The sequence below is a fragment of the Condylura cristata genome, unplaced genomic scaffold, assembly GCF_000260355.1.
Source record: "Condylura cristata isolate star-nosed mole 26May11 unplaced genomic scaffold, ConCri1.0 scaffold00004, whole genome shotgun sequence".
Lineage (NCBI taxonomy): Eukaryota > Metazoa > Chordata > Mammalia > Eulipotyphla > Talpidae > Condylura > Condylura cristata.
The window spans coordinates 56,649,146-56,663,611 of NW_004567105.1; the positions used below are offsets into that span (position 1 = coordinate 56,649,146).

The following is a 14,466-nucleotide window of genomic DNA, read 5'->3' on the forward strand; positions in this document are numbered from 1 at the left end:
ATGTTTTATATCCTTGCAGTGTTTTGACAGTATAGAATTTCCCACCCCACGTCAGTCACTGTTGCTCTCCCAACAACAAAGCCACTGTAGCTCTCCCAACAACAAAGCACTTGTAAGTCCGTCACCATAGCCCAGGGTTGCTAACAGCTCTGTGTTGCATTCTGGTGGCCTGGGTTATTCTGTCTAATGCTGGATGCAGAGATGGTAAAACCGGTGTTATGATGACTATTTGGGTCCAGATATTGGAAGAAATTATATTTTTGCAGTTTGATTCTAAATTAATGGAAACATTTACTTCTTGCATATCCAAGCATGTTAATAAAATATTCTTCCTAAAAATGGCCCAGAGAACAGGCTTCCAAAAGCAAGGGGGAATTTTCGAGAAACATGTATTAAGTTTTAATGCTCCTTGTGTGTAAAGAAATTGTTTTATGAGAACTAATTTATTGTGAATAAGAACTTATTCTGAACTTTTATTCTTAGCTGATAGCAAAAAGTATGCATCTTTATGTTTTTTAAATCAGTCACTTAATGGTTTCTGCTGATGGTGTAGACTTATGGAGACACTGAAGCAGATGGCTTTGATCTCCCCTGCTGGTTGGGTTGTGTGTTGTGGGTGCATGCTCAGCTAGGGTTGTATTTAGGAGAAGTGTAGAGTTGTTTAAAGTTCTTTTATACGGATTTTACTCTCAGTTTCTGAAAAAGGCAAAAAAAAAAAATTAAGGGAAAAGTCTTGAGCCATGTATATGTCTCAGATTCCTGGAATAATTTTTGTTTTACATATATTATTTTCAACATGAATAGACTGACCCCAAAATATCTCCATCCCATCTTTTATAAATAAAAAAATGAACGAGAGATTTTTCATATTCATTTATTCCTGAAAAGTAAACTGTAAGGAATCTGTGCCTAGCACGGAACAGCCATAGAAGGGAGTGGTATACTATTTGTTGGTACATGGAAGATGGTTTCCTGGGTTTGATTCGTGAGGGATCCAACAAAGGTTTCCTAAGGAGAGCAGAGCCTGATGTTAGGGAGGCGGAGTGAAGGTGGGATGAGGACAGCAGGAAAACGAGACAGAAGGACTGAGGCAAGTTCTGGCTCAGAGAATGAGGCAGCAAGAGGAGTGCTGGAACTCTAACAAGTTCAGTGTTCTGGGGGTTGCAGACAGAGTGAGGTGACCTGAGTGAGGTGCTCAGCAGTGTCTGCTACAGCTTGTGCTTATTACATGGTTCCTTAAAAAGAAAAGCTGTTGTAGCAGTGCTCTTTACAGTGCTAGAACATGCGAACAGTCAGCTACCTGCTGCTTGAGAACTGGATCACCCAGACGTGGTGTATCCACATGGTGGAATTGTTCAGCAGGAGGGAGAAAGAAATGCTGCCATTTATAGCCAAAAATGGAGGGCTCAAGGGAATTATATGTAGTGAAGCAAGTCAGAATGAAAAAAAGACAAGTAGAGCACATTTACATAGAGGGTGATTTGACAAGGTAAAATACTTACAAAAATGAGAGGACATTAATAAATAATGTGGGGGATCTGACATTAAGTGGGGGAGGAAAGAAGGCTGAAGGGATGGTGGTGGGAGAAATAGTAGCCCTTAAAATTAAGGTAGAAGCATCTAAAACTGCTTCCAGAGATGTTAGTGTTTAAAAACTGATTCTTAGAGTGAGGGGAACCCAAGATTTGTAGAGTGGGTGGCTTTATGCGGCGCAGTAATAATTCCCACGGTGGCTGATTTCAGGCAATGCACATGGTGTCTTTGAATGCAGAATTGGGGGCAGCTGGAGACCAGCTCGCCCAAGCCACTTCTGGCTGCGATCTTGTAATGCCTTCGGACCTGGCAGTGCCTCTTATATCTGCAGGGTTTTCACTTTGTCACCTGGCCAAAGTAACAGAAAGTTAGCTCAGTTCCTAAAAGACAAGTGATGTTAATGTGAAGTCTGTTACATTGGAACATTGAAAATAATTACTAGGCTTTGGGACATGAATTTTGCTTGGGGTAATTTCTAGACTTACATCTTTGGCTAAGAGCCACTTGGAGTATTAAACATGCAGATGGGAACACATTTTGATTCACTGCAGGGTGAGGGTGTCCCTGGTGGGAGGAGCTGACTAATATAAGTTACTTGCTAGAGCTGGAAGGAGGGTTAGAATCAAGAGCAAAGATACTTTTGTTAGAAAAAAAAAAAAACAACCCCCAAAACTTCTAAGGTTATTATTATTTTCTTTCTGGTGAGGGTTTGAGTAGGCAAAAGGTGTGGGAAAATGAGGACAGAACAGTCCTTAAACCTGTCCTCAGTGGGTGTCATGAGGCTGGGGGAGGAGCAGTGGTGGAGAGGAAGCCCCAGCTTACAGCTGATTACCCCCTGTTCTGGCCTTGGTGCTGAGTGAAGTATTGACCCCTCACAATAACCTTGAAGAGTTAAATAGTCAAATCCACTCAGTTCCTCAAGCTGGAAACTCAGGAATTATTCTAGATTCTTCCTGTTACCCACTACATCCTATTTATAACAGATTCCTTATATTGCCAATGATATTGCAAAGGCACTTGACTCCTCTCCATGTTCCTAACTAATTGCTGGTCTTGATCACTAGCATCATCATCATCCACTTCTTATCTGGCCTGCTGAGTCAATTCTGGGGCCCATTCTGGGGTCCACTGGTCCATTTAGTCCACTGTTCTTCCTTTATCTATTCTTCCCTGGCAGCCAGAGTGATGTTCTTGATAGTAAATGTTGTATGTGATTCTGCTAGTATCTTCAATGGCTCTCTATTATCTTTAGGGTGAAATCCAAATTCCTTTCATGATCTAGCCCATTTTCCATGCCCTCTTGTTTTCTAAGTTCCCAAATATTGACCAGTTTTCAAACATCCAGTATCTTTCCTTAGCCTTTGTCTAAAACCCAATTTCTTCTGCCTCCTGTCTGGGTTTTTATCATCCCTTTTAAATACCATCTATTAAGAGAAGACTTCTCTGCTCTTATAATCTAAGTTGGCCTTTCCCCTTCCCTGACCTCTGCTGCGTCCATTCATTTCCTCCTTACCAGGGTATATCTTGAGGATATCCTCTTCTTGTGATTATTCCTGCCTCTTCCCAAAATGTGTGTCCCCTTTCCAGCTCACTGCCTTTCCTGCATTGCCTGTCTTAATGCCCTCTCAACTCCAGAAGCTCAAGAAGACATTAGCTTTTCAATTGGTCCCACTCTTAGGTAAAAGTTAAGTGGCCAATAACCACTGAACTGTGTTTCAGAAATCTTCTAGGTACCTTCTAGGTACCTTTGCTGGCTGTACACTCACTGTTAACTCACTTCATCCGTGTACTAAATGGAGTAGCTGCCCCATTGTCCTTATTTATAGATGATGTCATGAGGCACAGAAAGGGCTAGCATCCTTTGAGTTTTCACAGCTGGTTGGTGGCATAGCCATCTGTAAATTAGTCAGTTATTATAGTTATGTGTTTGAGACAGGGAAGGAACCACTGTTTCTGGAGATGTGAAAAAAAAGTCTGAAATCTCCAAATAGGTTTCATTTTTCAGACATGATCTTTAGGGATTTCTGACAGCATTAATAATTTTATTATCATTAATAATTATTATTATTATCATACTTGAAAGGGAGTTGCCTGGCTGACATGTCGCATTCGTGCTGAAGATGAGTCATTTTGTTGCCAAGAGCACTACTGCCTGTCTCTGCGCTTTGGTTTGTGGTTGTTGTCATGTAGGTCAGTCCTTTTGCTTCAGATTTCCACTTAAATAATAACAAGGCAAAATATATTAAAATAGTCCAGATTTTCAGAGTCTGTTGGAAATCTAGGTGGTGAGGGTCTTGAGATGATTCCTAAACCTGGCATATAAACAGCATCAATAGGTTTCTTTCTTTCTTTCTTTTTTGCTTACCTAAAATCCTAAGACTTTGATTCAGTGCATGGTTGAGGGTTTAAAAGGCCCCTTCTTTGGTGCACCAAACTCAAATGTTTCCAAAATCCACAGGGAAATCCAAGGACCACCTCTGGTTAGGACACTTTGCTGGGGGGCTTGGTCCTAGGGTCATTCCTATGAGACTCATCTCCCACCCACTATAGTCACATGGTTTCTGATTCAGGGGCATCTTTATTTGACACAATAAGACCACAGTTGCTGAAAAGTCTAAACCAGTGCCTGACTGCTTGAGAAGATGAGTGAAAATGGAGAACACACTCTCAGACTTCATGAAGGATGACCCATTCTTGGCACCAGATTTTAGGAAGGAGATCAGAAGTTGCAGCTCTTCCAGAGAACAATCAACAGGATGGTTCATATTTGGAATTTTGTATTTGTCAGGTGGAGCCTGGAGATAGTTCAAGAAGACAAAAAGTCCTTAGGAGAGAGAGGTAGCTGGCTTCCCCACCTTGGAATACCGTATTTTGAAAAAGAAGTTTTATTTTGTCGAGGCTGAACAGTAAGATCTTGGCTGAATTTTTGGAGAACAGTGGTGGGTCCCAATCGCAGCTTCATTTCTCAGTGGTCTGGTCTTGTACTATTTCATTTTCCTCTCTCCAGTTTGGGTTTCATACTGAAGGTGGGGTCAGTTTGTTGTGAGAGTTAGACGAAATATTTTATCTAAAGTTACTTAGCACAGTGGGACAGGGCAAGGCCTCAATTAATGACTAGTGTGGAGTTATTATTAAGTCTGTACAATGAAGTATCAGGATGCAAGTAAGTTAGAAGGGGCATATATTGTTCAACATGTGTAAGGAGAGAACTTTCCAATTATCAGAATTGCTTTGTGGACTTGTGACAATCTGGATCTGACATCAGGCTTCAACTCAGTGACCCACATTATGGAGAAAAAGGGATCCACACTTCGAGTAAGAGTGGCACCTGCAAATTCTTGTGGTGCTTTCCAATGCTTTGAACCCTCACTATTTTACACTACAAGATTTTATTACAGATGGGTTTTTGAAATGAAAACCTGTGGCAAAAGAAGTCATGGCCTTTTCTGTAGAAATGTCACCACCACCAACCACAATTCCTTCATGGTCTAACGTGTGGTACATGACTCTAGCCAGGGAAGCTGCCTGTGTAGGATCCGCCCTCTGCTCCTGTGATGTGCAGCCATCTGGGCCCTGGGGGTGTGCATGGAACACACTGTTGATTCATATGCCATCCCTGCTGGCATCCCTAAAATGGGCCCTCTGGCTGGGGCTGTGAAGCAACTGGGCCTTTATGCTCCCACACGTTCTCCCAAGTGCTCAAGAGAGAAAGGAACATAAGGAAAGTGTGTAAAGATCCAGAAAGAGGCTATAATGGTGCATGGCCTTAGGGGAGCTGGACAGAAACCCAGTGACTTTCTTTACTCCGGTTTTAGAATCTGTGACCCTTGGAATGGAGGCTTTAGTGGTGTTCTGAAGAGCTTTGGGGTTCTAGAGGTGACCTTTCTCTGAGTGGTGGGCTGGAGGTCTTGTAGACTGTCCCACCCCATTAGTTCTAGTACGTCTGTTTTTCTACTTCCTTGGTTCCTTCTGTGTGTATGTGCATGGCTGGCTTCTGTTCATCCATTAGGTCTGAGTTTGAATGTTACCCATCTGGGAAACCTTCCTTAACCAGGATGTTAAAGTTAAAGGAGGTGATAGCAGGAGAAAGTAAAGTGCCTTAATTGCTGTTACCGTTCAGGACTGGAACATTAGAAATTTGACCACTCAGTAGACCAGCTTTTTGTCGGTGATACTGTTTCCTCCCTGTTATCCCCTTCTCAGCATCCACTTAGTGCTAGTGCTTGTAAAGCACTTATAGTCTGCACACACTTGCGATATTTTAGCTTGTTTCTTTGCATATTTCTGACCACCTCACCACCAGAGAATAACTCTCGTGATGGCAGGCATCACTCTGCCTGCCTTCCTATCTGAAGGATCCATCACATTGTCCAAATCAATTTTCAATTTTATAGTGTTTGTGTGATGTAGACTTTCATTTGAGTATAAAACAGACATACACTGCTGAAGTAAAAGTTTTTTTTTTTTTAAAGATTCTATTTATTTATTCATACAGAACTGGGGTACAGCCAGAGTTGCAGGGGCAGTGAGAGGCTTCACCAGAGACAGAGTGGGGGGCAGAACAGGCAGATCAACGAAGTACATTGCTGAGGGGAGCAGCGGGCCGGTCAGGAGAGGTCTACCGCACCATGTGCTCCTCCGGGGCAGGCAGGGATCGAACTCATGCGGAAGTGACTTTCGATTCTTGGTGCTGCGCTTTAACCCGCTGCGCCACCAGGGAGGGCCTGAAGTAAAAGTTTTAAGGCCATTTATCGAGAATAAGAGAAATGGACCTCAACCCTTTTCACTCCTTAGTGATTCAGACCAAGCTGGAGTTTTGAGTATAAATAACCACTGAATCATGAGCTGTTGGCAAAAGCTAATTTCGCCTCACTCGGACCACCTGGCATCCTGTTTATGGCGCAGCAGAATTGGTCTTTCAGGTTGGCACCTGTGATATTTACTGGGCGTGTGCCTTTAGGTGCCTTAGTTGCTAAACTTCCTCCAGAAGGGTCTGGAAGTACCCATGAAGTGACTGACTAGAGCAAAGGTATAGTGGTATGGCCCTCTGCCTAAAGGGAGACAGATTCTGCTGCTTAGTTACTTCCTAGAGCTCCCTGCAGCTCAAGCTCAGGCCAGAATCCTTAGAAAACATCTCTGCTTACTTCTTCCTCTCCCTGTAGGGCCCCCACCTGAGCCCTCTATTTAGAAACTACTTGAGTAAAGGTCTCTGTCTCAGCCTCTGCCTCTGGGGAATCTCATTTAGGAAGTGGAAGTGGACTAAGAGAAGTGAGGTGGGTGTTGCCCAGCTTGCCTGCCACCATGTCATGAAAGAAATAGTGACAGACTAGGACTCTAGTAAGAAGGATTTTCAGACCAGGAAGTTATCATGGAGAGGAATCCGATTTCTTCTTTTGTTTCTGATTGAGTAGAACAATGATGCATGTACAGAAGCTTCAGGGGCATGTATTTACCACAATATAAAAAGAATTATCTAATAGGGGAGTCCAAATGTTAAAACACTTGATTTTATTTTTCCATTGCTTTCATAACAAATCACCATACATTAGCAACTTAAAGGAACACACTTTTATTATCTCACAAGAAGTTACAGAGACATTTCCATTCAAATAGATATGGAAGGAAAATGAAACCATCAGTTTAGTGCAACTTTGAAATCCTGCTGGTCATTTCCAATAGATTTCAAGGTCTGAGAATCCTCTGTGGTTCTTGACCCTATGCCAAATGCTTATAGCATCCAATTTTCTCAGGTACTTTCTAAGTATTAACCAGGCTCAATCTTGCCTATCTTCCAAGATTAGACATGATCAGATGTATGTAGGCTATGGGGAATGTTGCTGAACAGCCAGTGCTGGCCATATAAAACAGTGACACCTTGTAGGAAAGACTTTGGATGGGACTTTTTCCATCATGGAAAAGATGGGTCCTATTTGTTCTTTATATTTCCAAGTAAGTGGAACAAAGGGAGTGCATATATGGTTCAAGAAGAATTTCAGTTCAGAAAAAGAAGAGTCCAATAGAGTTCAGCAGAGAAGAATAGCTACAGAATAAAGATGAACCACGTTTTTCATAGTTCTGCTTCCTGATCAGGACTGGATACTCGCTTCTTGTTTTCTCCCATGGCATGTTGTTCAACTTGTTGGTTTCTGTAAGGGAAATGTGAAGCAAAACAGAAGTCAGATTTAGTTACCTGTTAAAATCCCAAGTGTTTGCAAAGCATGAGGGAATCACAAATAGCAATATAAGGCAAGTGTTATGTTAGTGATGTTAAAAATTAAGGGTGTGAGTGCCCTCCCTGGTGGCGCAGTGGGTTAAAGCACAACACTGAGAAGCGAAAGCCATTTCCGCATGAGTTCAATTCCCGCCTGCCCCGAAGGTGACCACATGGCGTGGCAGACCTCTCCTGACCTGCCTGCTGCTCCCCTCAGCAGTGTACTTTGTCAATCTGCCTGTTCTGCTCCCCACTCTGTCTCTGGTGAAGCCTCTCGCTGCCCCTGAGCCTCTGGCCTGTACCCCAGTTCTGTATGCACAAATAAATAAATCTTTAAAAAAAAATTTAGGGTGTGAGCTTGGGTGTCAGGTATCTTGGTCCCACTTTCATATCTTTCTAGTACTATGATTTGGGGCATGTTATTGAATTCCTCTAAATGTCTGCATCTTTCCCCTCAGGGTAGAAACCGCTACCTGAGGATGACATTCAGCCTGATAGGAGCAAAGTGAAGCATGGGATGGGGCACAGGGAAGCATTCTGTATGTGGTGGCTGCTCTTATTATGGTCTTGTATTCTGGTCATACTAGACAATCAAATTCCTTGACACCTGGTGCTTTATTTATCTTGTCTCTCCATTGTACAACAGGCATTGGGGGCTTGGTAATTTTTGAATCAAATAACTAAACTTTATTGTTTCTTCTAGGACATTGCTAACATTAGTGACTTACTATTTAAAATCTGGATTTTCATTCTATTAGTTTCTATAATCCCCAAGGTCATAGCTTCCAAAGGACCAAAATAAGTCTGTCAAACAGTTTTTAGTGCAGACTTAGTGAAAGGAGTAAATTATGGGATATAAACCATGTGTTATGTTAGTAACTGAAGACCAAATAAAATAAAATAAAATAACTTATCATTTTATGTATTTCCATGGAAACTATTCGTTTTCACTAGAATTCAAAGCCTTCAGTGTAAGATTCTCTTTATGAGTTCCTACATATATATTTCATGTGACCTTAAACAATCTGTCCCATCTGTCACCTCCCAGCACTCTCTTTATCACTCCTTCCACTCCAATTCCAATGAGCAATTGCCTTGGTCACTAACCCTCTAGGCATGGCATCTCCATTAAGAAACAGTTGACTAGAGTGTCAGCTTGTGAGGTCAGGGTTCTGTGCATGTGTCTGCCTGTCATCTGGAGGGCCTTCAGCTTATGCCTTGAATTGAATTGTTGTAGCCATGCCTGCCTGCTAGGTAGGATCACAGCCCAGAACAAGTCGGCAGGAAAGGCATCTGTCTGGCTGTGCTCTCTAATATGCTTTCAGGAAGTAGTAGTCAGGAGCAAAACCGATAGTGAGGATAAGTTTCAATCATTGACTGTATATTGGGTGGGTGCTATCCAGTCAAAGACTTCATGTTCTTATCTCATTTCAGTTCACCATCCTGAGAACAAGAGAAAATTCAGGAACTTGCCCAAGACCATACATCTGATAGGTGGAGAAGAGAAGATCAAGCTAACTTTTATGAATTTTAAGATTTTATGAACTTGACTTGTAAAATAGGGAAGTTTCATTTTTAACCTTTTTTTTCTTATTTGTATTATGTGGGTAAAAAATGTGGCCTGTATTACTATATCTTTTGAAATACATTTGCAATTTTTTCTTGGTGACTTAGTATGGGATCAGTCTTCTAAAATATTCCATGGGATCTTGAAAAGGGCATCTGTAGGATTCACACTTTAGTATAATTGTTTATTAGGTCAGCCTTATAATTAAATTACTAGAATCTACGCCAGCCTTACCTTCAAAACATACCCGGACTCAACTCTTTGTCATTGCCTTCACTGTGCCACTGTGGCGTTACTTTTGTTGCTTCTTATTACTCCCTATGGTTCTGTCCTTTCCTTTACATCGCCACCACCCCAAATCCAACCCACACTTCAGTGCAGCAGCTGGAAGTAAGTCAGTGACATATATCCTGTCATGCGCCATGTTCAGAACCCTTATTCATCAGAGTAAAGCCACTGCACCTACAGTAGACTCCAAATATAGGACCCATTTCCAGTCACCTTCTCCTCCTACAACTCCTCTTGTGTTTCTCTGACTATTCTTTTCTCACACCTTATACAGCATAGGGCACTTGCACATTTTCCATTCCCTCTGCCTGGGTTTACTTCACAGTTGATTCTCTTGTTCTGTTTAGATTGTTGTTCAAATGTCACCTTTCTATGAATAGTTTCCTGACCATTCTATTTAAAATTGCAATTGATACCCTTTTCTCTAATAAGCTCTGTTTTATCTTACTGACTTTCCTTTATAGCACTTGTGACAAATGGGTTTGGTCTTTTTAAGTTATTGGAATCCGAACTCAAATACCTATGAGGGACAGGATATTTGTGTTTAACTCCCTGCTGTATTTTCTGGCATTAAGTTATATTTAAATATGTGAATTTGCCATATCTAAGACTAACATGATTTGATATTTGAGATTATAGTGTTACTTTGCTGTTAGTTTCTCCTGAAGGTTGGCAATTTAAAAATATGACTTCAAATCTTTGGCATACTTCTCTGGAATCTGAGCAGGCTTGAGATGGTGTCAACCAACAGCAGAGAAGTGAGCAGAGAAGACATTTCTGAGGTCAGGGAATAAAAGGTCATGTAGTCTCCGGTTTATTTGCTAAAACATAAAATCTAGGAATCTTTACACCCAAATGAAAAAGTCTGGATTATCCTCAGGCTGCATGCTGTGAGGAAATGAGGGCCACATAGAGATGCAATCTACAAGTGCTCAAATTGACAATTCAAACTAATCCCAGTTTCATAAACTACCAGAGAAGTAAGTAATGAAGCCATCTTGGAAGTAGATTTACCAGCTGCAGATTCCCGAATCATGCTATCAGTGTTTAGAAACAAACCTTTCCTTTACTATTCTTTGTGAACTCTGTAGCATAATAAAACATTGTAATTTGAAACCATTAAATCTGGTATGGTTTGTAACATAGCAGAAGATTGCCAGTACAGTAAGTAAATTACCTGTGGCTTGGCAATTTTAAGTTTTGCTTTGTTTGCTTGTTTGTACTTTGGTCAATCTATTGAAAGGTATGCAGTGTATATGAATATTATTTAGTAAGGTTAATCTTGGAAGCTAATGCCCTTCCAGATTAATTTACTAGACTACAGATTTTTTTTAAAAAGATTTATTTATTTATGCATACAGAACTAGGGTACAGGCCAGAGGTGCAGGGATTCATCAGAGACAGAGTAGGGAGCAGAACAGGCTGATGGCTGAAGTACACTGCTGAGGGGAGCAGCGGGCGGGTCAGGAGAGGTCTGCCTCGCTACATGGATCATCTCCGGGGAGGGCGGGGTTCGAACTCATGCTGAAGTGGCTTTAGCTTCTTAGTGCTGTGCTTTAACCTGCTGCGCCAACAGGGAGGGCCCTAGACTATAGATTCTTACTCACTGCCAATAAATATTATCTTGACAAACCACTTGTGCTCAAAATTCTGGATCCTTGGTATATGTCCATGATGGAGAAGCTGACAGTTTTAAAACAGTCAATGTAGCTGTGAAATTATAGGGGAATATATAACCTGGGGATCAGTGCCACAATGAGACATTAAATTTTGTGATGCTGTCAGTTTTTCTTTTCTTTTCTTTTTTTTGCTTTTAAGACTGAGAATGCTTGTGATTAACAATACCAGGCAGAGATCAGCATTTGAAAGTTATCTGCCTATTAAAGTTCTGAGTATTCTCAGAGCTGAAAGGACCCTTAGAAACCCACTCAGGAAGCTCCTTATCCTGCAGCTGAGACAGGGGCAGGGGAATGCCAAGCTCTGCCATTGGAACCACAGGCTTCTGACTCCCAAACACTGACTTTCCTCAGTGTTTTTTGGCTTGTAGTGGGCCTCAAAGTGAACAGAGGCAGGTCATATGAACTAGCTACATGGTACACACTGTTTTGGCTATGTATACTTTTGTGTCCATTTCTGGAGAGAATCTCTGTGTTGGTTCTTACAGAGATTGGTGACTCAGTGCACTTGGGTATCCAGTTATTTAAAAACTATCAGAGCGAGTTTAGTCTTGTACTTCTCCATAGCTGTATCAAATCTCCTGGGGACATTGCCCAGTCATTCAAGATGGGTATATAATGGGCACTTCTTTCTGATGGTTAGGGTAAGTTGGAGCACCTAGCAACCCACACATCTTACTGCCTGTTTTGAAAGACTTGTCAAGTACTAACATTTTAAAATCACTTTTGTGATTCAAAACAAGGACTAATTAGGCATTATTTCTTTTTGTAGCCCTGGCAGTCAAGGCAGGGAGATCTGGGATCTCTACAGAAAAAGCCTGAAAGCTTTTTCATGTACAGCCATGTCCAATGTGGGTATTCAGTAGCCTTTTCACATGGCATTTCAGGAACCCAGATTCTTTACTGTGGGGGTTCTGCCATCTTCTTAAGTATTAGAGTCCTTTATGTCTGGCCAGTAGAAAGGGAGAGTTGGGGACTGACCTGGGAACTGAGATTGCTAAGGAGGTGGAGTGCCACTACCCACATTCTAATGACAAGAAATAAGACACATGGCGGTATGGTGTTGGGGCTTCCTAGCAACAGTTCTAAGCTAATGAAGAGAAGCACAAATCTCTTTTGGGCACCTCCTCCTCTGCCACAGGCAGTAAGCATTTTTGGGGTCCTAAATCTTAATGATAAATGAAGTTTCTGAGATGGAAGTTTCTGACAGCCTGAGAAATCTGCATGGCAGTTGCGTCTTCATTTGGTGGACATCTTAGGAATTAAAGTGATCCTCAGAAACTGTAGGTTGATTAAAAAATAGTGTAATGATAGGAAAATTACAGTTCCTGGGTAATAGGATATTTTATTTCTTTAAGGAGTGATAGAGAGTGTCCAACTTGGAATTTAAGCTGGTTTATATTATGATTTTACTTGTATAATTATAGCAAAGAGAACTCTGTTTTCAGTTTTGCAAAACTATTGCTACAAGTTTAGCTTTGTTATTACATGTTTGCTCTTAAAAATGTTTTTCATGCTTGGCAGAAATTATAACAACATATGCCTTTACCCTATGGTTTTTATTTTCATTGTGGTGCTTAGTTGCTTCTTGATTATTTTTATTTGCTTTATACAAGCTCAACCTTTCTTCTCAAATTATCTTACGATTTTTACACTAGAATAGGGATTGGCTGTGGTAGAGCATTACTATGAATTTCACATTTAGATGTTTTTGATGTCACATGGCATTAGAATTGGTGACCTGTTAAATATATTCCTTCTACCATTTACCAGAGCAACTCTGGCAAATGACTTTGTTTTTTTCATTTATGAGATTTTATTGGTTCACTGAACTCCTTCAATCTTGGGAGTAATGTTGAGGGCTAAGTAGGTTGTTTTTATTTTTTATTTTTTGAAGTCTGAGTCTTTTTGTGACTCACCCAATGGTGTGCTGGAACAAAGTTGTGCTGGTCCAAAAACGTCAAATATTGTATATCAAATAGATATACAGAGTCATAATTAAAGAAATTATATTGAGATCTTACAATTTCCTAAGTTTTTGTTATGTTTTACAACTGTCTATATTTTGGAGACTATTACATCTATTTTGTTCATATGGTAGAAATGCCATACAGTTACATTTCTCTTGAAACTTCGCATTCAATAATGCTACTTAAATTGCTTGATCTTGGCCTGTTGGTGACTAGTTGTTCAATGCAGGTCCTGCTTCTTATAGAGTAGTGATGAGGCTTGAAAGAGCCAACTAATGCAGGGAACATTTTAAGTACTTAGTAAAGGACAGTTGCTATTGAGGTCATCTCCCCGGAGCCTAAAAATGATCAATATTGCCAGGTCTTTGCAACCCACACCCTCCAAAAGCACGCAGGATCTCTTCCTGTTTCTTCTCTTATTAAATACATTTAGTAATACTTGACTCCATTCTTCCTAGGTATATATTAGAGTAAAAATAATCTACTTTAGGATCCGGACCAGAGTGGGACGAGCACAGTGGACTGTGGTGTTGGTGCACTGGTAAATTGGTGTGGGGACTTTGGGGGGAAATCACACACTGTACAAAAATGAAGGATGATGAAATAAATATATTGAAAATGCTAAAAAAATTCTATTCTAGCCAATGTGAAACAATTTTGACTAAGATCAACTATTTTAATTTCTCAATTTTTTAAAGGAATTCTAATTTTTCTCAAATTGGAAGTGAAAAGTAGTTTTGCACAGGTTTACTAATTTGTCCTCAGTGATAACTGAGAAGAAAATACTTCTCAAACCACCATCATTACACTTCAGAAAATAGAGTGATTACCTAGTGTTGGTCCCTGGATACATGCACCACAGTGTCTGGAACATGGCATGGGCAAAAGGTCATCAGTTCTCTCATCTTGGAAGATCAGTACTACTTTTCATTGTGGATTCTGTTCTGAGAATCTTCACATTACTATGTTCGATCTGAAAGGAAAAGGTGATACTAGTGGTTGGTAAGGTGGCGTTGATTTTCCATTTCCTTATGCGGGAAAAAAAAAACAACAACAACTAGAAATCACGGTGATCTTCTTTAATGTCATGTTTTAAAAAAATTAAATGTTTGTGACCCAGTGAACTGTAAATGTCTAGAACTAATCCATTTAACTTGGAAATCAAAACAAGTTGTAATGATATAGTTCGATAGGTGATTTGTATCATAGCGTGGACGTGTG

The 14,466-nt window shown here is 40.6% G+C and overlaps 1 protein-coding gene across 5 annotated transcripts in view; it reads left to right on the forward strand.

The window, feature by feature from the left end:
- The window catches only part of ERC2 (ELKS/RAB6-interacting/CAST family member 2), a 782,253-nt gene that overhangs the window by 204,238 nt on the left and 563,549 nt on the right, over nt 1–14,466 (forward strand). The gene's annotated exons all lie outside the window — the stretch shown is intronic.